The sequence below is a fragment of the Antechinus flavipes genome, chromosome 3 (assembly GCF_016432865.1).
Source record: "Antechinus flavipes isolate AdamAnt ecotype Samford, QLD, Australia chromosome 3, AdamAnt_v2, whole genome shotgun sequence".
NCBI classification, from domain to species: domain Eukaryota; kingdom Metazoa; phylum Chordata; class Mammalia; order Dasyuromorphia; family Dasyuridae; genus Antechinus; species Antechinus flavipes.
In genome coordinates, this window is record NC_067400.1 from 154,834,717 (window position 1) to 154,852,175 (window position 17,459).

Genomic DNA, 17,459 nt, shown 5'->3' on the forward strand with positions numbered 1-17,459 from the left:
TGTGTGTATTTTTTTTTAAAAGGAAACTGGCTTCCAAGTTTATTGAGATAACTTAGCTGATTTATTGCTGTATTTAAATGAAATCTGTGGCCTTAACTTTGCAGGAAATTTACATTCTCAAAGGAAGATTCTTTGAAACAAACACATATTTCATTTCTGCCCCAAGGAAGGCTTGAAAGTTTTGCTTAGGCTGGTGCTTTTATATCTATCAGAGATAAATGATTAGTTTCATCACAACAAACCCATTTTCCTTCCCAGTGTAAGCCCCTGAACAGGAATTTAGGATCTTTGAGTCAAAAATTGGACTCAAAATTAGTTTGTGAGTCACCATTATTTAGTGTAGTCAAATGTTAGAATGTTAGTCAAATGTAGTTTGAAAATTATTAAAATTTCAAATTAAAATTTAAAAATTATTTAGCCAAATCTATGGATTTGAAGTGAGCTCCCAAAAACAACTAACAAACTCATAAAAAGAAAATAAGCCCAAACAAAATATATTTCAAAGTCAAATATGTATGAATTTTGGTTTATCCTTTGTTTAGAACTAAAACTATATCTGTTTCAATTCCTTCTTGACTCTACCCTTCAGATATTTTGCCTCTTCCTTCTTTCCAGCTATCTCATCTCCTCTCAGGTATCTTCCACTGTCCCCCTCCCCACAGTTGTACTTTATGTGTATTCCTCCATTGAAATAAAATAATAATAGCTATCAGAGTTACTAATCGGAAGATTAAGGTAATTGAAGTCAATTTCATCTTTTATTTACCTGGTTCTTTCTATGGAGTTGTTAGCCCCCCAAATGAGAAGAAAGAAGAACTTGGATAATCTGAAATTATAGCCACAAGAGATCTTAGAAATCAGTCACCTAGTTCCAACCTTATCAAAGAAACAGAGGCCCAGGGAGATTAAGTAATATGAACATATGGGTAATAAATAGCAAAGTTATAATTTGACCATAGATCCCTTACTATAATATCTTATTCTTTCTCTGACTAATTGAGAGTTCTCTAGGGAGAGATACTGGATTTATGAGAATTGTCAAGGTAATTGAATGGATTTGAGGTCTGAATATTCACTTCATTATGAGTTTTATTTATTTATTGTTTGTATAGCATTCATTTTGGTAGTGTATTGGGAGAAGCTTTGAGTGTTTCTATATTGTTGCTTCATAATAATATTAGTCTTTGTACTTTGCAGTCAACATTTCTGTAACTTGTGGATTCAAGCCCATGACTGCAGGTCATAACACTTTATGTACTCTCAGGCTTGATGTGGAGAAACCTGGGTAATAGGCCATCTGAAACAGAAACTGTTTTTGTGCTTAGATCCCTTGAAATCCAATATACCCTAGAAAGAAGTGATCAATAAGCAGATGGCCCAGGCCCATGCACATGCCAAGAGATGAATTTTCTAATTAACAGTTAGACAAGAGTGTGAGACAGTTGCAGAGGTGGACACAGGGACCCTTCTGGGACTCCTCTGGGTAGAAACTACCAGAATTTGTGGCTCCGATGTAAGGATAAGGTAGGGGCTCTCCTCTAAAAAAGGAACTCCAAGCCAGAATCTTTATGGAGTCTCGCTTCCCATTTTTCCTGGCTAGAAAAAAAAGGCAACCGATTTAAGATTTTATTGATTTTCATCCCTGATGCAGAGAAGGAGTGTGGTACAGTGGAGAGAATACTTGATCTGGTCTCAGAAGAACTAGGTTCAAATCATTTCCAGGATATAGTTCTGCCACTTTCTGGGCCTCAGTTTCTCAATGTGAAAAAATGAGTTAGATTGATAGAATGCAATTCCTTTCAGTTCTACCTGTTAGGATGTTATAGATACTGCAAGAAATCCTAAAGCTTCTGCAGTCAAAGGATGCTTCCATTTTCCATTGCTTATTATAAAATAGGCAAATTTTATAAAAGTTTTACAAAATTAAGTAGAAACAAAAAGTTTGTAGGGTTCTTGAATTGGATCATAAGATTATTAACTTTCATTTCTGATATGAAGGAGGCCTGAAAACATTATTTTCCTTGTTAGACCTTGTGCCCTTGCCCAAGAAGAACACATCACAGAATCCAGACATTCTCACAGTCACCCTCTCTTTCTCCCCCATTTTCTTTTAATTTTAAGACTAGATTCTCCATATTTCACTCATATTGATAATTCAGATATTACTCTGATGTATTCTGATTCCACTTTGATTAGTATGGAAGCTTTGACTTGCTCCATTTCTGATCTGGTCACTTCCTTAGTCAATTCAGTAGCTCCTTGATTCTGGTAACTCATTATATTGGTGCTTAATTTAATATGGACATACAATCATCAATTTAGATCCCTATAGCTTAGAGCTCCTGAGCTCAAGAAATACAGTGACCTCAGGCTCCCTGCCACAGGAATAGCATATTGGTATGTACTATCTTCCCTCTGAAAGTTGCCTTTTCTTCATGAATTGGAGCACACATTGTTTCTGTGGTTCATGGATAAGGGAGAAGAGTTGGAATTAGGATTCTAATCTGACTTTGAATATATAAAATGTTCCCCAGTACCATTTTAATTATCTGATTTACACAAATACACACCCATAGGTTTTATATCTTTTATATTTCTTTTGGCACAACTCTTTATATTATTTATAAAATGAAATATACAATGTCAAGGCCTGATGTACCCTAATGCAAATATTTCGTTATTACACATAAAGTATACCACAGTGTCTGCTTTAACCACCTTCACATCCATTCCTCTGGGGAAAACCTTCACATGCACTGGGGAGACATTCCCTAACTCATCAATGGATTTGAAGCCTGTCAGTTACCTTCAACATGATTCGGCCCATCTGCCAAAATAGTTTTACTGGGGTGTAGCCACTGAACATGCTATAGCTTTTTGGAGCCCAGATGAGAGTATGATGATGTGAAGACATTAAAAGTGGATGAACAGCCCTGAAAAGGGCTCAGCAAGCCCTCACACCAAAGGTGCTGGTCTTCTCTGAACAGTGGAACTTATGAGAAGAGCGTTGATTAAGACATATTTCTTGTGTAAATGTGAAGTATTACTCCTATATTGTGAAAATTGGGGAAATTGCTACCAATAGAGCAACAGTCCATAAAAACTTTTTTCGACTTCAAAGATTTGTGATAATTATGAGAGGCCCATGTTCCACTTATAAAAGTCACACATTTTCTAAGGCTTAGTATGTATTTTAATGAGTTATGATAGCCCAGACTTAATCATATTGTGGGGAAAATTCTTGCAATGAATCTCTTTGTACTTAAGCTAGTTCTTAGAAGATATAAACATTCTGTGATGCTAGACATGGTACTGAAGTATTTTTAGATTCAGTAATTCAACTACCAAACATTCATTAAATATCTTTTATGTGCTAAGTGCTGGGACACAAAGAAAAAAAGAATGAATTATTTTAATGGGGAAGAGGAAAAAAAAATTATATATATATATATATACACATACTTATGTGTATATGTGTGTATACAGAATAACTATGAGGTATTTATATAAGGGAAGGAGATTGATGTCTTGCCAGAAATTGTGTTCCACAAAGGCATAGCCTTTTGGAACTCAGGGTCACCTTCATGCTACAGTGAAATAAGGAAGATTTTGGTGGAATCCATTTTTCTCTTTGTATTCTTGATCTCCATGGAGGAATGCAAATGCTGGCAGGAATGAAATCTGTATTCTTTTCTCCTTGCTCAGCATAAATGATTACTTGGCAAGTGACTCTTTTCTGAGACTACACGAACCAACTACTAAATAGTAAAATGATATTCATTCTGTTTATTGGAGAGGATGTACTCTTGGCTTCTTAGCCTCTGGGAACATTTACAAGAATTACTGGAAAAAGTCACTTTGTCTTGGCTCACGGCCAGTAGAAAACATACAAACAAGACCCATATTGAATCATATTGTTTTTGTTTCTTGTCAGTCACTCTCGAGTAGTAGAATAGGTACTGAGGAATGTAGAATATCAGGATTCCTGTGGTAGGATGTCTAAAAATGTGGTCTAGGGACTACTGAGAGACTATGACTACATCTGTTGTGATATGAATGTTGTACATTTATGTCCATAAATTTTATATTGTCTTGCATTGATAATTCTTTTACATATTTCATTGATATTTGATCCAAAGTAAAGTTAGAGCTATTTTTTTCCCCAGAGAGAGTGGTGTGTGTGTGTGTGTGTGTGTGTGTGTGTGTGTGTATTAAATCAAATAATACCTTTATAAGTAGAAAGAACCTTTGAAATCATTGAATCCAACACTTTCATTTTATAGATGGAGAAACTGAGGCCCATAGCATTTAAGTGGCTTGTCCTGGGTCACATAGTTAAGTCTCTGAATTGGATTCAAAGCCAGTTTTTCCAACCCCAAGTATAATACTCCATCCACCATACCATGTGGACTTTCAAATGGTTCAATGAGTAGGTGACTTTTTCTTTGTTGTCTGCATCTAGGAACTAAGAAAATTTGAGAACCATGGACACAGTAGACTGATTGGCTCCTTAGTTGCCTGAAAGAATGAATACTTACTTATTGTCAGTAGAAGCTTTCTTACTGGAGATTGATTTTTCTCCTCTTCTGCATTTTCTCTCTGTTTTTTTATTCCTTTTCTCCCCTTTTCTTGTACTTATTTCCCTCTTTGTTGCATCATCATTATTTGTGTATATATCTTTTCTTCCATTAGCTTGTAAAGTCTTTGAGCATAAAGTGTAAGAATTAAGCACATAGTAGGTTGCAGAATTGAAATGAACTGATTTGAAATTCTTCCTCTCTATCACAAATATGTATGTGCACATGCACAGATACACACACATTCCTCTCCCAGTCTCCATGATTAAAATGAAGTGAAGAATGGCAGTCATTATGCAAATTATTCAGGCAGAAACAACACCCCTCTTTGGCCTAATTTATCTGGATAGTTCCCTGCTGTGGGTTCCTGGCCACAGAGAACTTTTCTTGGAAAATGCTCTGGCTGGCAGCCTTTAGCTCAGTCTGTTGATTCATTATTTTAGATTGATTTGACTTGGCTTGAGTTGGAATACAAAAGTATCAGCCTTTAATATGTATTTATTTTCTGAGAGCTGAGAAGCTTTTGACAGCACTTTATAGAAAACACAGATGATAATGTAATTCTGTCCTTGTTTGGTACTCATGGTCCTTTCAGCAACTACAGGTGTGTGTGTGTGTGTGTGTGTGTGTGTGTGTGTGTGTGTGTGTGTGTGTTTGACAGCATGTAAATACTAAACAGCCAAATGGTAGATCAGGCATCAGGAACAGAAACAATGCTCCAAAATAAGTGTATTCACTTAATAAATATTACTTGAGGGTCGCCACTCACACTGTACAGGAAATGGAAACTACAAATATCAATTTGAGAAAGAAACAGAATGAAAATAAATTATTCACCTCCTAGCTTGGTTGCTTTGTGTAACCAAGCTTTAAGATTTCTATCATATTCGAAATGCTGGTAGCACAGAGCAAGAGGATTGTAAATAAACTCTACTGTAGCCCTAGACTGCACTATTCTCTGTTTAATTTGATGGAAAGGTAATGTTAGCCCTCTAGTGTTCAAATAGAATTTCACTAGGGATTATACTGAAGAATTTTGAGAAACATAAGGGGTAACATGTAAATTATGTACAAAATGAGACTTTGAGTGCACAGTTTTTAGTTAGTTTCTAGGACACTTTGTGTTAAAAGATTATAGTATTTCATTAGAAAGAAAGAAATAAAGCCAGTAGAAAGAAAATTGATATAAATTGAAAGGATTGATTTAATGTGGTGATAGTTGGAATTAAAAATATATTTTATAGTGTACCCCTTTTAGATTTACATGCTGACACTTTTCTTATAAGAACAATGTAATGTAACTAGCATTATTATTTATATTTTGCTGATAGGGAAACTAAGGGCCCATTCACATAGCCAGTATATGTCAAAGCAGGGAACTAGAACAAAGATGTGTTTTCTTTCCACTCTTATACATTGCCTTTGATCCTAATGAGATTGTTCTTGCTGAAAGTAAGAGACTAGACTTCATGAGATCTATTTTCAGCTCTAAAGGCCGTAAAATAATGAATTTTTTTTCTACCAGGCTAGTGCTTCTGTTGTCATATATAACTCCCAGTGAGAAACCTCCATTTATCAATGCAGATAGGCAGTTCTTTGACTTAAAGTCTTAGATAGTTGTCTAGGGGTCACTGAAAAAGTAAATGATTTGTTCAAGTTCATACAAGTATGTGTGTGAAAGGAAGTCTCCTAACTCCAAGCTCTGTTTTATACCTGCAATGCCATGCTACCTCTCAAAATAATGAAAATTGGGAGAAAACAATAGATAACATGTATAAGTGATCATTTCATCTTAGCACTTCATTCAGAACCAGATTTTCTCCTTGGGTCCTGAGATATCAGAAAAATGGATCTCCGAGTTTCTCAGATATCTTTATTTCCTCATCTATAGTATATATGTATGTATGTATATATTGTATATATCAAAATATGAGGAGAGAGGATTCTTTTAAGCAGAAAGATTCAGAATCTGCTGTGTTTTCAGGCAATAATATCCTGAAGTTGAAACTCCACATAGATCCAGCTAAGCTCAGACTTTGTTTCTCTCCTTGACGTTATGCATGAAATGCAAGGGTCTCTGTGGTCTCTGTGATGAAATTCTCTGTCAAATGACCTGGGCAAAAGAAAGGAAAAATGAAGGTTAAAAATAGCTCAGGTATTATAGATTCCTAGAATTTCCTAGAAAGTCAAAAGGATTCAAAGCTTCTCTAGTCCAATCTGCACCATGATAGGATCTGTTCCTCCTCCTCCATCAGGATCCCTTATAACTTCAGAGGTTTAGAGATAGAAGGGATCTCAAATATCAAATTCTACCCCTTCATTTTTTCATAGGAAGGTACCATGGCTCAGAGAGATTAATTTCCTGACCCAAAGTTACATAGGTAGTGTCAGAGACAGGACTTTAGTTGAAGTGCTTTAACTCTAGTCCCAACACACCTGACATTAAACCATACTCCCTCTCATACTACCTTCTTTTTCAGAAGACTGCCAGTAATATTTCCATTACTTGTTGAGACACTTTCTTATTTTGGACCTAATTAGGAAGTTTCCCTTACAGTAAACCCATATTATTTCTGTACATTGCTCTTATTTCAGGTTCATCAATCAATTAACAAGCATTTCTTCAGTGCCTCCTATCTGGTTGATGCTGATAAAAATGAATCAGTCCCTATCCTCAAGGAGTTTACATTCCAGTTAGAAAGATATTATATTCATCTTATCCTTTCTTTGTCTGTGTATACATTTGTATTGTATTGTATACTATATATATATATATATCTAACTATATGTATTTATGTATATAAATATACATCTATATATGAGATATAGACACAGACACACATGTATATTTATATTTATATATGTAGGCTATATATCCACATATATATGTGCACAAATACAGGATATATACACATATATAGATAAATATACACCTATAGGATATAGATGTATATCTATATCATATATACCTGCAGATATCTATATTTATCTATTTATACCTATATACATTTATAACTATCTTCTCTCTCTCTCCATTGCACCTTCCTTCTTCCCCTACAAATATGTATATGTTTGCACAGTACACACACACACACACACACACACACACACATATACACACATTTATGTGTGTATATATTTAACTAGCCTATTATACTTGTATCTTACCTCCTTTATATCCTTAAACATTTACATCATTACATCCTTTAAAATATCCTTACACATATACACACTCACATATGGAGACTGATTAATTTTTTTCTTGGTGTCCACAACACACAGTACATTGTCTCCAGCTATTAAGTGTTTGTATCTATTTTGTATTTATATAATATAGATACAAAATGGATGGAAGATTATTTTGGTAAGTAGGATCCCAGTATTTGGAGGTATAAGATAAAGCTTTGCTTAAACTGAATCTATGGAGAATAAATTTAATTCTTCTTCCAAATTCTTCAAATATGCAAAGATCACATTCCCCATTCCTTTAGTCAATACCCAGATGGCACAATATGCCATCTTTCTAGCATCCTGGTTGCCTACTCTAGAAACATTTCAACTTTTCAGTGTACTTAACTAAACCATGACACTAACAAAGACCCATATTTATATGTGACAGAGTATAACTGAACAATCACTTCTTTTGTTGATATTTCTTCCCGCCCCTAGTTTCAAAACAGTCACCTTGACTGCAATCTTCTGTTCAAGGTGAAAATAGCAGATCAGGTGATAACTCAAGTGGCTGCCCTTGAAAAAGTCTGGGATTTTCAATTTCTAAGCTAAACAACTTGACTTTCTTTTATTCCTACTTTCCAGTTAGATTGCTTGAGCAGAAGCCAGACATTTCATTCAAAACCCTGAGCTTTTGAATTAGCTGGTGTGAGGAAGACTGATTTTTTATGGACCTTGTTGGCTTTCTTTTCTAGAATGTTAATATTTGTTATGTCCCTTTCAGGCCTAAAATTCCAAGATTTATTTGGATTTAAACTAGAAATAACAGCTCACTTTTATATTGCACTTTTCTCACAACTATCCAGTAAGGCAAATAGGACAGGTATTATATCCCATATTTTACAGATATGGAAACTAATCTCAAAGAGGTTATATAACTTTCTCAACTTCATAGATCTAGTAAATGCTAGAGACATGTCTTTTAAACTAGGTCTTTTGACCCTTTCCATGCAATCTCCTCATACCACAGGACTAATTATAACTCTTTATTATTGTTGTTTTCCAGTCATTTCAGTTGTGTCTGATTCTTTTTATTATTTTTTAAACATGGTATTTGGGATTTTCTTAGCTAAGATATTGGAGTAATTTACCATTTCTTTCTCCAGCTCATTTTACAGATGAGGAAACTGTGGTAATCAGGATTAAATGACTTGCTCAAGATCACACAGCTAGTAACTGCTTGTGCAGCCAGATTTGAACCCAGGATGATGAGTTTTCTTGACTGCAGGTCCAAGGATTTATCCACTACTACCCAGCTACACTAATTATAGCCCCACCTAGTTATATATGGTGAAATACTTTTGCTAAGATGCTAGTGTGCTTTTCTGGATTTGATGAAGGGGAATCCATTGTTGATTTCCATTGACTTTATTTTTTTTGTGCTCAGAGTAATGGACCATTTAACTCTAAATCTAGAGCACTTTTTACTAGAGGAGGTACAGAAAGGAAGTTCTTTGAAGGCAGGGACTATTATATTCTTTTTTAGCTCCTCAATACATAGCACAGTAACAGATGTTTAATAAATGACTGTTGCACAATTATACAGAACTCCAGAAATGAATTTGAAGTTAGCTCAGAAGCTATATAGTCTGAATAGCATCTGAAAAGGAAGAATCTCTTAAAAATACCTGACTAGTACTCATTTAGCTTTTTCTTGAAGATCACCTGTCATAGGAACCCAGACACCTTCCAAAGTTACCCATTCCACTTTTGGATAGCTTTGTAAGGCAGTTTTCCCCTCTAATTAATATCAAATCGGCTTTTGTGTGACTTATTCCTCTTGAGTGCCAATTCTTAATAGCTTTAGGTATTATATAGGTTCTATGAGTCTGTATCCATGTTCAGAGTTCTGTTGATCATTTGCAAGACTGGGCAATTAAGTCAAATATCCTAAAGATAGGTATGGTAAACTGTTCTATTGTATGCTTCTGCAGGAACTTTAGGGTTTTATTAGTATAGAAGATGATAAGAATGTCAGCAGTACTGGTAAAACTTTCCAGCTGAAGAATCTCATCATTTTCTTTTAGAATGTGTGTGCATATGTATGCCATTTTTTGTTCAATCTTTTTTTTTTTTTTTAATTCAGGGATTAATGCTTTTTGGCAGAGAAAAGGGAAGCAGATTACGAGTTAAGTAATTCAGTCTTCTCTCCATTGTTCATCATCATTGTTCCAGTCATCTTACAAAGCATTACTATTCCTTTTTTGTCTTCCCCAAAATAGCTTCTTAAAAACTGTCTCTATTTCAATGTCTTTAGCATTTCTTTTCCAGTCTCACTTCATTCTGTGCTTTAACACACCTGACAATATTGATAGAGACTAGTGTCATACTTTGAAATTATCCTTACTTATCTACCTATGTTTCTAGTTTCTGTATTTGGCTTTTAAAAATTTAAGACAGTCAATGAGTTCTCTACACATGGACATTATTATTTTTTAGGCCACTCCCTTTTCTATTCCTCACTGAAATTGTTTCTCTTTGTGTCTTCAGAGTTTCATTCTTGAGAGATTTTTATCCTTCCTGGGTCAATTTGACCTGTAGTATTTTAGACCAGGATATCTATCCTACTTATCCTTTTAAAAGAATCTTTTAAAATTCTTTCCCCTAAATCCACATTTTATGTCAGACTCTGCCAAGTTTCTTTTCCTTTTATCACAAATTTTAATATGAAGCAGTCCTTTCTCTTACTAAAGTGCCCATCATTTTTTGCTTCTTGGTAATAAGCAGGGACAAAATAGCTGTTCCTCTTAGTAGCCCTTCTATCATTTCAAATTTCACAGGAGTTATACTTATGCTATACATGACAACCTCTGGGTCCTAATTATAAAATTTAAAATGTGGAGGGTTGGTGGAACAGTCAAATAATGGGAGGATCAGAATAGATCCACAGCTATCCTGAAGTTCTTTTTGGTGTTGGGCAAAACACATGGCCATCAGATGTGCTTGGCACTTCAATACCTGTTTGTTATTGGGAATAGGATTAGATTAATGATTAGCCATTTGATGGTTAAAGAAGGAAGAAATTATCTTTAAATCAAGCCAAAAATCATTAATTGTCCTTTGGCAGAGCAACTCCAGAAGTTTATCATTAATTGATATCCCTTTTGATTACTATGAGACATAATGTGCTATATGTAATAAATACATTTTCAGAATTGAAATCAGGAAGTTGTAAGTTCAAATTCAGTCTCTGACACTTGTTATATGACAATGGGCTAGTCAATTAACCTCTCAATTTTCCAGACAAAAGTCTAACACTAAGTTTTTGAAGAATTGTTGATCTGTATTGATGGAGATAATTTCCATGCTTGAAGTTCCCCATACTAATTAAATCATGCCAAACTAATTTTTCTTTTAATAAAGCATGCTCATGCTACAAACTTTTGATTTGTTCCTGAGATATTTTCTCTTATCTTCCTTCTTCCCTTCACCAATTTCCTTTTATATTCTGTTCATAATATTACTTTGGTTTCTGCCTGCCTTGATCCTCACTCAAATATACTTGATCAGACTTCCCCATATCTGGATCATGGGATTTCTCTATATGACTACATATTATCATATACATACAATTCAATTCTACTTCCTTCATTGCATTATTTATCCTATTTCTTTTGAATAAGCTATAATTTCTTAAAGACTTATTCGAGTCATGAACCCCATTACCACGACTTGTATATGACTCTAGGACGTTATATTTTGAAAGTTATAGCTCAATGATCTTTTTGATGTCCTATTTGTCTCCTTACATTAGGGTCTCTAATTCTTTTTAACCAAATTTTGGTAGAGTTATATGTAAACATATGAGAGGAGTTTTCTTGATGGCTTATTCCTTGAATTTTTGGATTTTATCTCATGTAAATTTTGAGATCTCTATTATTTTTACTTTTATGATATCTACTTCATTATGGCATCTAACTGGGTAAATACACCCAGACAGTCTTCTTTCTCCCCCATCTGTTTAGATAAAAGTGAGGGAAAATATCCCATCATTTTAGCTATTTCTTCTTGCAAGATGATTAGTTTTATTCCCTTATACATTTTACTGCAGTTAAGGAAGATTAATTAGGAAACTTTTCATGTAGAAAATGAGAACTGAGTCCTTGAGGTTTTGGATTAGTAGAGGAAAGCAGAAAATATGTCAGGAGACAGGCTGTGGCATTAGTAATGTTAGATAAAGTAGAGAAGTATTTATTAAATGCCCACCATGGGTCAGGCATTTACTCAGTGCTGCAGATGCAAAGAAAGAAGCTGAGGAGCTTCAGTCTCATAGAAGAGACAGCATGGAAACAATTAGATATAGATAAACCATATAGAACAGGGGCTTCTTAAACTTTTTTTCTACTTGAAATACCTTTTCACCCAAGAAATTTTTATACTATGTTGAGTATATAGTTTTATAAAATCGATATAAAAATCTACTATTACCTACTACTACTAAATTACCTACTAATGAGATGGATGTGCTTGTTTATTTTTGGTAGAAAAAATTAAATTTTGGTGCAATATTTGATCCCTTTTACTGTTGCCTAATTTTTCATGATTCCCACATTCAGTTATGTGATTCCATAGGGGGTTTAAGAAGCTTTGGGATATAAGTTTTTGGGATAGAAGATAAATTATTTAAGCCTCAGGGGGAAAAAAAAAACTCTTGGAGGTAGATGCTATTTTTAAAACTCCACTCCCCCATTTTGCAGATGAGGAAATTGAGGAAGACAAAATTAAATAATTTTCTACGTTCATATAGGTTTGAAGCTAGATTTTAACTCAGCTTTTCCTGACTAAAGATCCGTCACTCCTACTATGTCACGTAGCTGCCTATAATGATAGCTTTCACTTCTATAGTGATTTATGAATATTGCTTCATTTTAGAGAATTGGGAAAATGATGTTGTTGTGTTGGTTTTTTTCCCAGAAGAAGGGATTTTAGTTGAGACTTTAAGGAAAACAGAGGAGAAAAGGAAGGAGAGTATTCCAGGTCTAGGGAACAGCTAATGAAAGTAAGTTTAGACTTGTTTAAGGAATAGCAAGTGTCTAGATTATAGAGTACTTGCAAAGGAATAAGGTGGAAGACAACTGAAAAGTCATGAGGGGCTAAGTTAAAGTCAAAGGATTGTGTATTTGATCTTGGAGGTAAGAGGGATTGACTGGAGTTTATTAAATACTAGACATAAAAAGAGCAACATAGGAGCAGCTGAGAGGAGGATAGACTGGGATGGGGGGAGACTTAAGTAGGGAGACTAGCCAATAGGCTATTATAATAGTCAATACATTAAATGATGCAAAAATGATAAAGTATGTGAGATATGGGGAAGAGAAAAAAAAGACTGGGTCAAAATGGGCAGCCTCAGACCTTTGGATAAGAAAGATTTTGAAAATAAATATAAACTTTGAATGTAAACTTGTCCTGACAAGGACATCTTGAATAAGGAATAACTTGATATTTATGAATTATAGATGCCTGTCACTCCTGTGCTCAAAAACCTTCAGTGTCCCCCTACTGTTGACTAAATGAGATTCCTAATTTTTTACTTGACATTCAAAGCCCCCTACAATCTAACAAAACTTTGACTTCCTGCCTTGTTTCATAATTATTATCTTATGGATATACTCTACATTCTAATCAAACTGAATTTATGTCTTCCCACTATTTATTATGTTTTCATAACTCTCTATTTTTCTTCATGTTGTTCCCTGCATTATCATCATTTAGGTTGGCTATTCACTGTACTATCCTCTGCTTCTGGAGGAAATTTTCATGGTAATTCAGATGGGAATTTGTAAAAGTTAAAATGAGGACAGTAGTCAGGGGACTGAAAAAGGGAAAAATCTAAATGACTTCACAAATTAAGAATTTATAGGATCGGGAGACAGACTAGATGGATATGAGATGAGAATTAAAAGCTGGCTTCATGGTTTTCAGTTTGGTTACCAAGTCATTATTGATGCCATTGATAAGAATAGGGAAATTTTATGTTTGCGTATCACTTTGCCTATCTTATGTGATGTTTGTATCAATACTGTGAAGTAGATACTATTATTATTTCCATTTTATAAATGAGGAAATTAAGGTTGAAAGTATTTTGTCCAAGATTACATAGCTACTGTGTAATACAGGATTTGAAATCAGGAATTGCTGATTGTAAGTTCATGTTTTAACTTATTATACCACCTAGTTGCCTACTCACTTGCATTGAACAAATATTCTAGGCAGCAATAAATACAGGTACGAAATTCAATTTAGAAGCTGGTACTAGATATGGGGGTCAGTGACATAAAAGCTATAACAATGGAAGAATTTTGAGGTAATATTAAGGGAGATTGAGAGAGGACCAAGAGCAGAACCTAGTGAAGGTAAGTGAGAGGAAAAGAATAGAAGAATAAGAGAATGAACAGTTAAATGAAACAAGATATCAGTGTTAGTTATAGAAGCTGAAGCAAGAGAGAGCCTCAAGGAAAAGAGTAGGGGGTAGTGGTAATGAACTGAGAAATGGAAATAATCCATTAGATAAAGCCAAAAGAGGTAATCAGTGACCTGGAAATAGGATCAGCTACAGAAACTGAGAACATTTAGCCTGGAGGAGAGAAGACTCAGGGGGAACATAACCGCCATGTTCAAGTATTTGAAGGTTTGTCATGTGGAGGAGAAATTAGATTTGGAATCTGTTTGGCCCCACAGGGCAGAGATCCAAGAGCAGTGAGTAGAGTAAATAATGCAATTTAGTTAGGCTCCATGTCAGGGAGAACAAAACAAAACAAAAATAACTTCCTAGCAATTAGAGTTCTTCAAAGATTTATCTCAAGAAATAGTGGGCTGCAAAGAGATCTTAAGGGAGGGAAAGGGACCCACATGAGCAAAATTGTGGCAGCCCTCTAAGTAGTAGCTAGAAACTGGAAACTGAATGGATGCCCATTAGTTGGGGAATGACTGAATAAGTTACGGTATATTAATGTTATGGAATATTATTGTTCTGTAAGAAATGATCAGGAGGATGATTTCAGAGAGGCCTGGAGAGACTTATATGAACTGATGCTAAGTGAAATGAGCAGAACCAGGACATCATTGTACACGGCAACATGAAGATGATATGATGATCAATTCTGATAGACATGGCTCTTCTCAGCAATGAGACAATTCAGTCCAGTTCCAATAACCTTGTGGTGATGAGAACCATCTACATCCAGAGAGAAGACTGTGGGAACAGTATGGATCACAACATAGCATTCTCACTCTTTTTGTTGTTTGCTTGAATTTTTTTTTCTCATTTTTTTCCCTTTTTGATCTGATTCTTCTTATAATAAAGATAATTATATAAATACATATGCCTATATTGGATTTACATATATTTTTATCATATTTAACATATATTGGATTACTTGTCATCTAGGAGAGGGGGTGGGGGGAAGGGAGAAAATTGGAACACAAGGTTTTGCAAGGGTCAATGATGAAAAATTATCCTTGCACATGTTTTGATAATAAAAAGTCTTAATAAAAAAAAAGAAGAAGAAGAAATAGTGGGCTGCCTGTTCTGAGAGCACTTCAAGCAGAGGCCAGACTGCTACTCTAGAGGAAGGCAGGAGAGACTCTGGTTTCTCTGAGGAAATTAGTTGTTGTCAAGAAAAATGCTGAGATGGAGACAGTGCTAAATGAGAGATCCTTCACTGGACAACATCATTTTTCACATTTCCTTTCATTACCTTGTGTTTCCTCAGATTTACCAAATGTGCTCCATTACTAAAATACTCTTTTTTCTCACCTTTCTACTTTAGAATTAATTCCTTTCTTCCCTTAAGGTTCATTTTGTCTTACCTCCTAGAGGAATATTCCCTCCCCTCCATTAATACTTTCTTCTTAAATAATCTTGTTTACTTGATTATTTACAGTTTTTTATTCTCCCTAATAGAATGTTCTCTTCTTGAAGACAAGAACAGTTTTTATTTTTATCTTAAAACAAAATACATTTAGATCTCTAAGCATATTTATAATTGGATTAAAACAGAATTTGTTGCCTTCCTCATCATTAGGATCTTGTAAGTAGAACTTGGGTGTAGGGGAGGGGATTGTCACTTAAGTACAGATTTGAGTAGACAGACTCTCAGGTTTTTTCAATTTTGTGAGGCAATGGATATTTGGTTCTCTGATTGTAGGAATGTATTTTAGCTTTTAGGATCAGAGAGGTGGGAAGGACCTTAGAGGCTAAGAGCTACAATCCCCTTGTTTTGTAGGTTTTTTTTGATAATTTTTTGAAAGTTGATATCCAAGGGGATGTGAGAAAACTGGGACACTAATACATTGTTGGTGGAGTTGTGAACTGATCCAATCAATCTGGAGAGCAATTTGGAATTGTGCCCAAAGGGCTATCAAAGGCTATCCAGCAGTGTTTCTATTGAGCTTGTATGCCAAAGAGATCATAAAGGAGGGAAAAGGACATACATGTGCAAAAATATTTGTAACAGCCCTTTTTGTAATGGCAAGAAACTGGAAACTGAATGCATACCCATCAATTGGAGAATGGCTGAATAAGTTATGGTATATGAATTGTTATAGAATATTATTGTTTTGTAAGAAACGATCAGACCCTTCAGATATGGCCTGGAGATTTCAGTGAGGCCTGGAGAGACTTACACAAACTGATACTGAGTGAAGTGAGCAGAATCAGGAGATCATTGTACATGGCAACAATAGGACTATACAATTCTGATCAATTCTGATGGATGTGGCTCTTTTTAACAATGAGATGACTGAGGCCAGTGATGAAGAGATGTATCCAGAGAGAGGACTGTGGGAACTGAGTGTGGATCACAACAAAACATTTTCACTCTTTATTGTTTGCTTGCATTTTGTTTTCTTTCTCATTTTTTTCCTTTTTGATCAAATTTTTCTTGTGATATTTGTGCGTATATATATATATAAAATCCTATATATATATATATATATATATATATATTGGATTTAATTATAATTTTTACTATGTTTAACATATATTGGATTACTTGCCATCTAGGGGAGGTTATGGGGGGAAGGAAGGGAAAATTTGGAACACAAGGTTTTGCAAGGATCAATGTTGAAAAATTATTCTTGCATATCTTTTGAAAATACAAAGTATGAGAGAGAAAGAGAGAGGGAGAAAGGAAAGAAAGAAAGAAAGAAAGAAAGAAAGAAAGAAAGAAAGAAAGAAAGAAAGAAAGAAAGAAAGAGTCAGTTGTTTTTCCAATGAAATATTTCACATTTTTTCTATTTTTTCATTTTTTGGGGTTTTGTATCTTGGATTTTTCATAATCTCATTAGCTTTCATTTGCTCAATTCTATTTTTTAAGGAATTATTTTCCTCAGTAAGCTTTTGTACCTCCTTTCCCAATTGGCCAATTTTGCTTTTTAAAGCATTCTTCTCCTCATTAGCTTTTTGTATTTTCTTTTGTACCCCCCTCAATTCTTTCTTTATTCATTAGAGTCCCATATCCACTCTTTTCTGCCCTGGAGCTGTTATATGTGTCTCCATCTCACTGTAGCTGTAAGATCTAGCTTGCTGGCCTGGGCTGGAGCTGTGCTAACAGGGACTGCATTGGGATTGCATGTCAGTTCCACTGCTTTGCCACAGACTCTCTCCACTGACCTTCTGAGTCCTACCTGGTGTCTCCGAGCTGCGAGGTC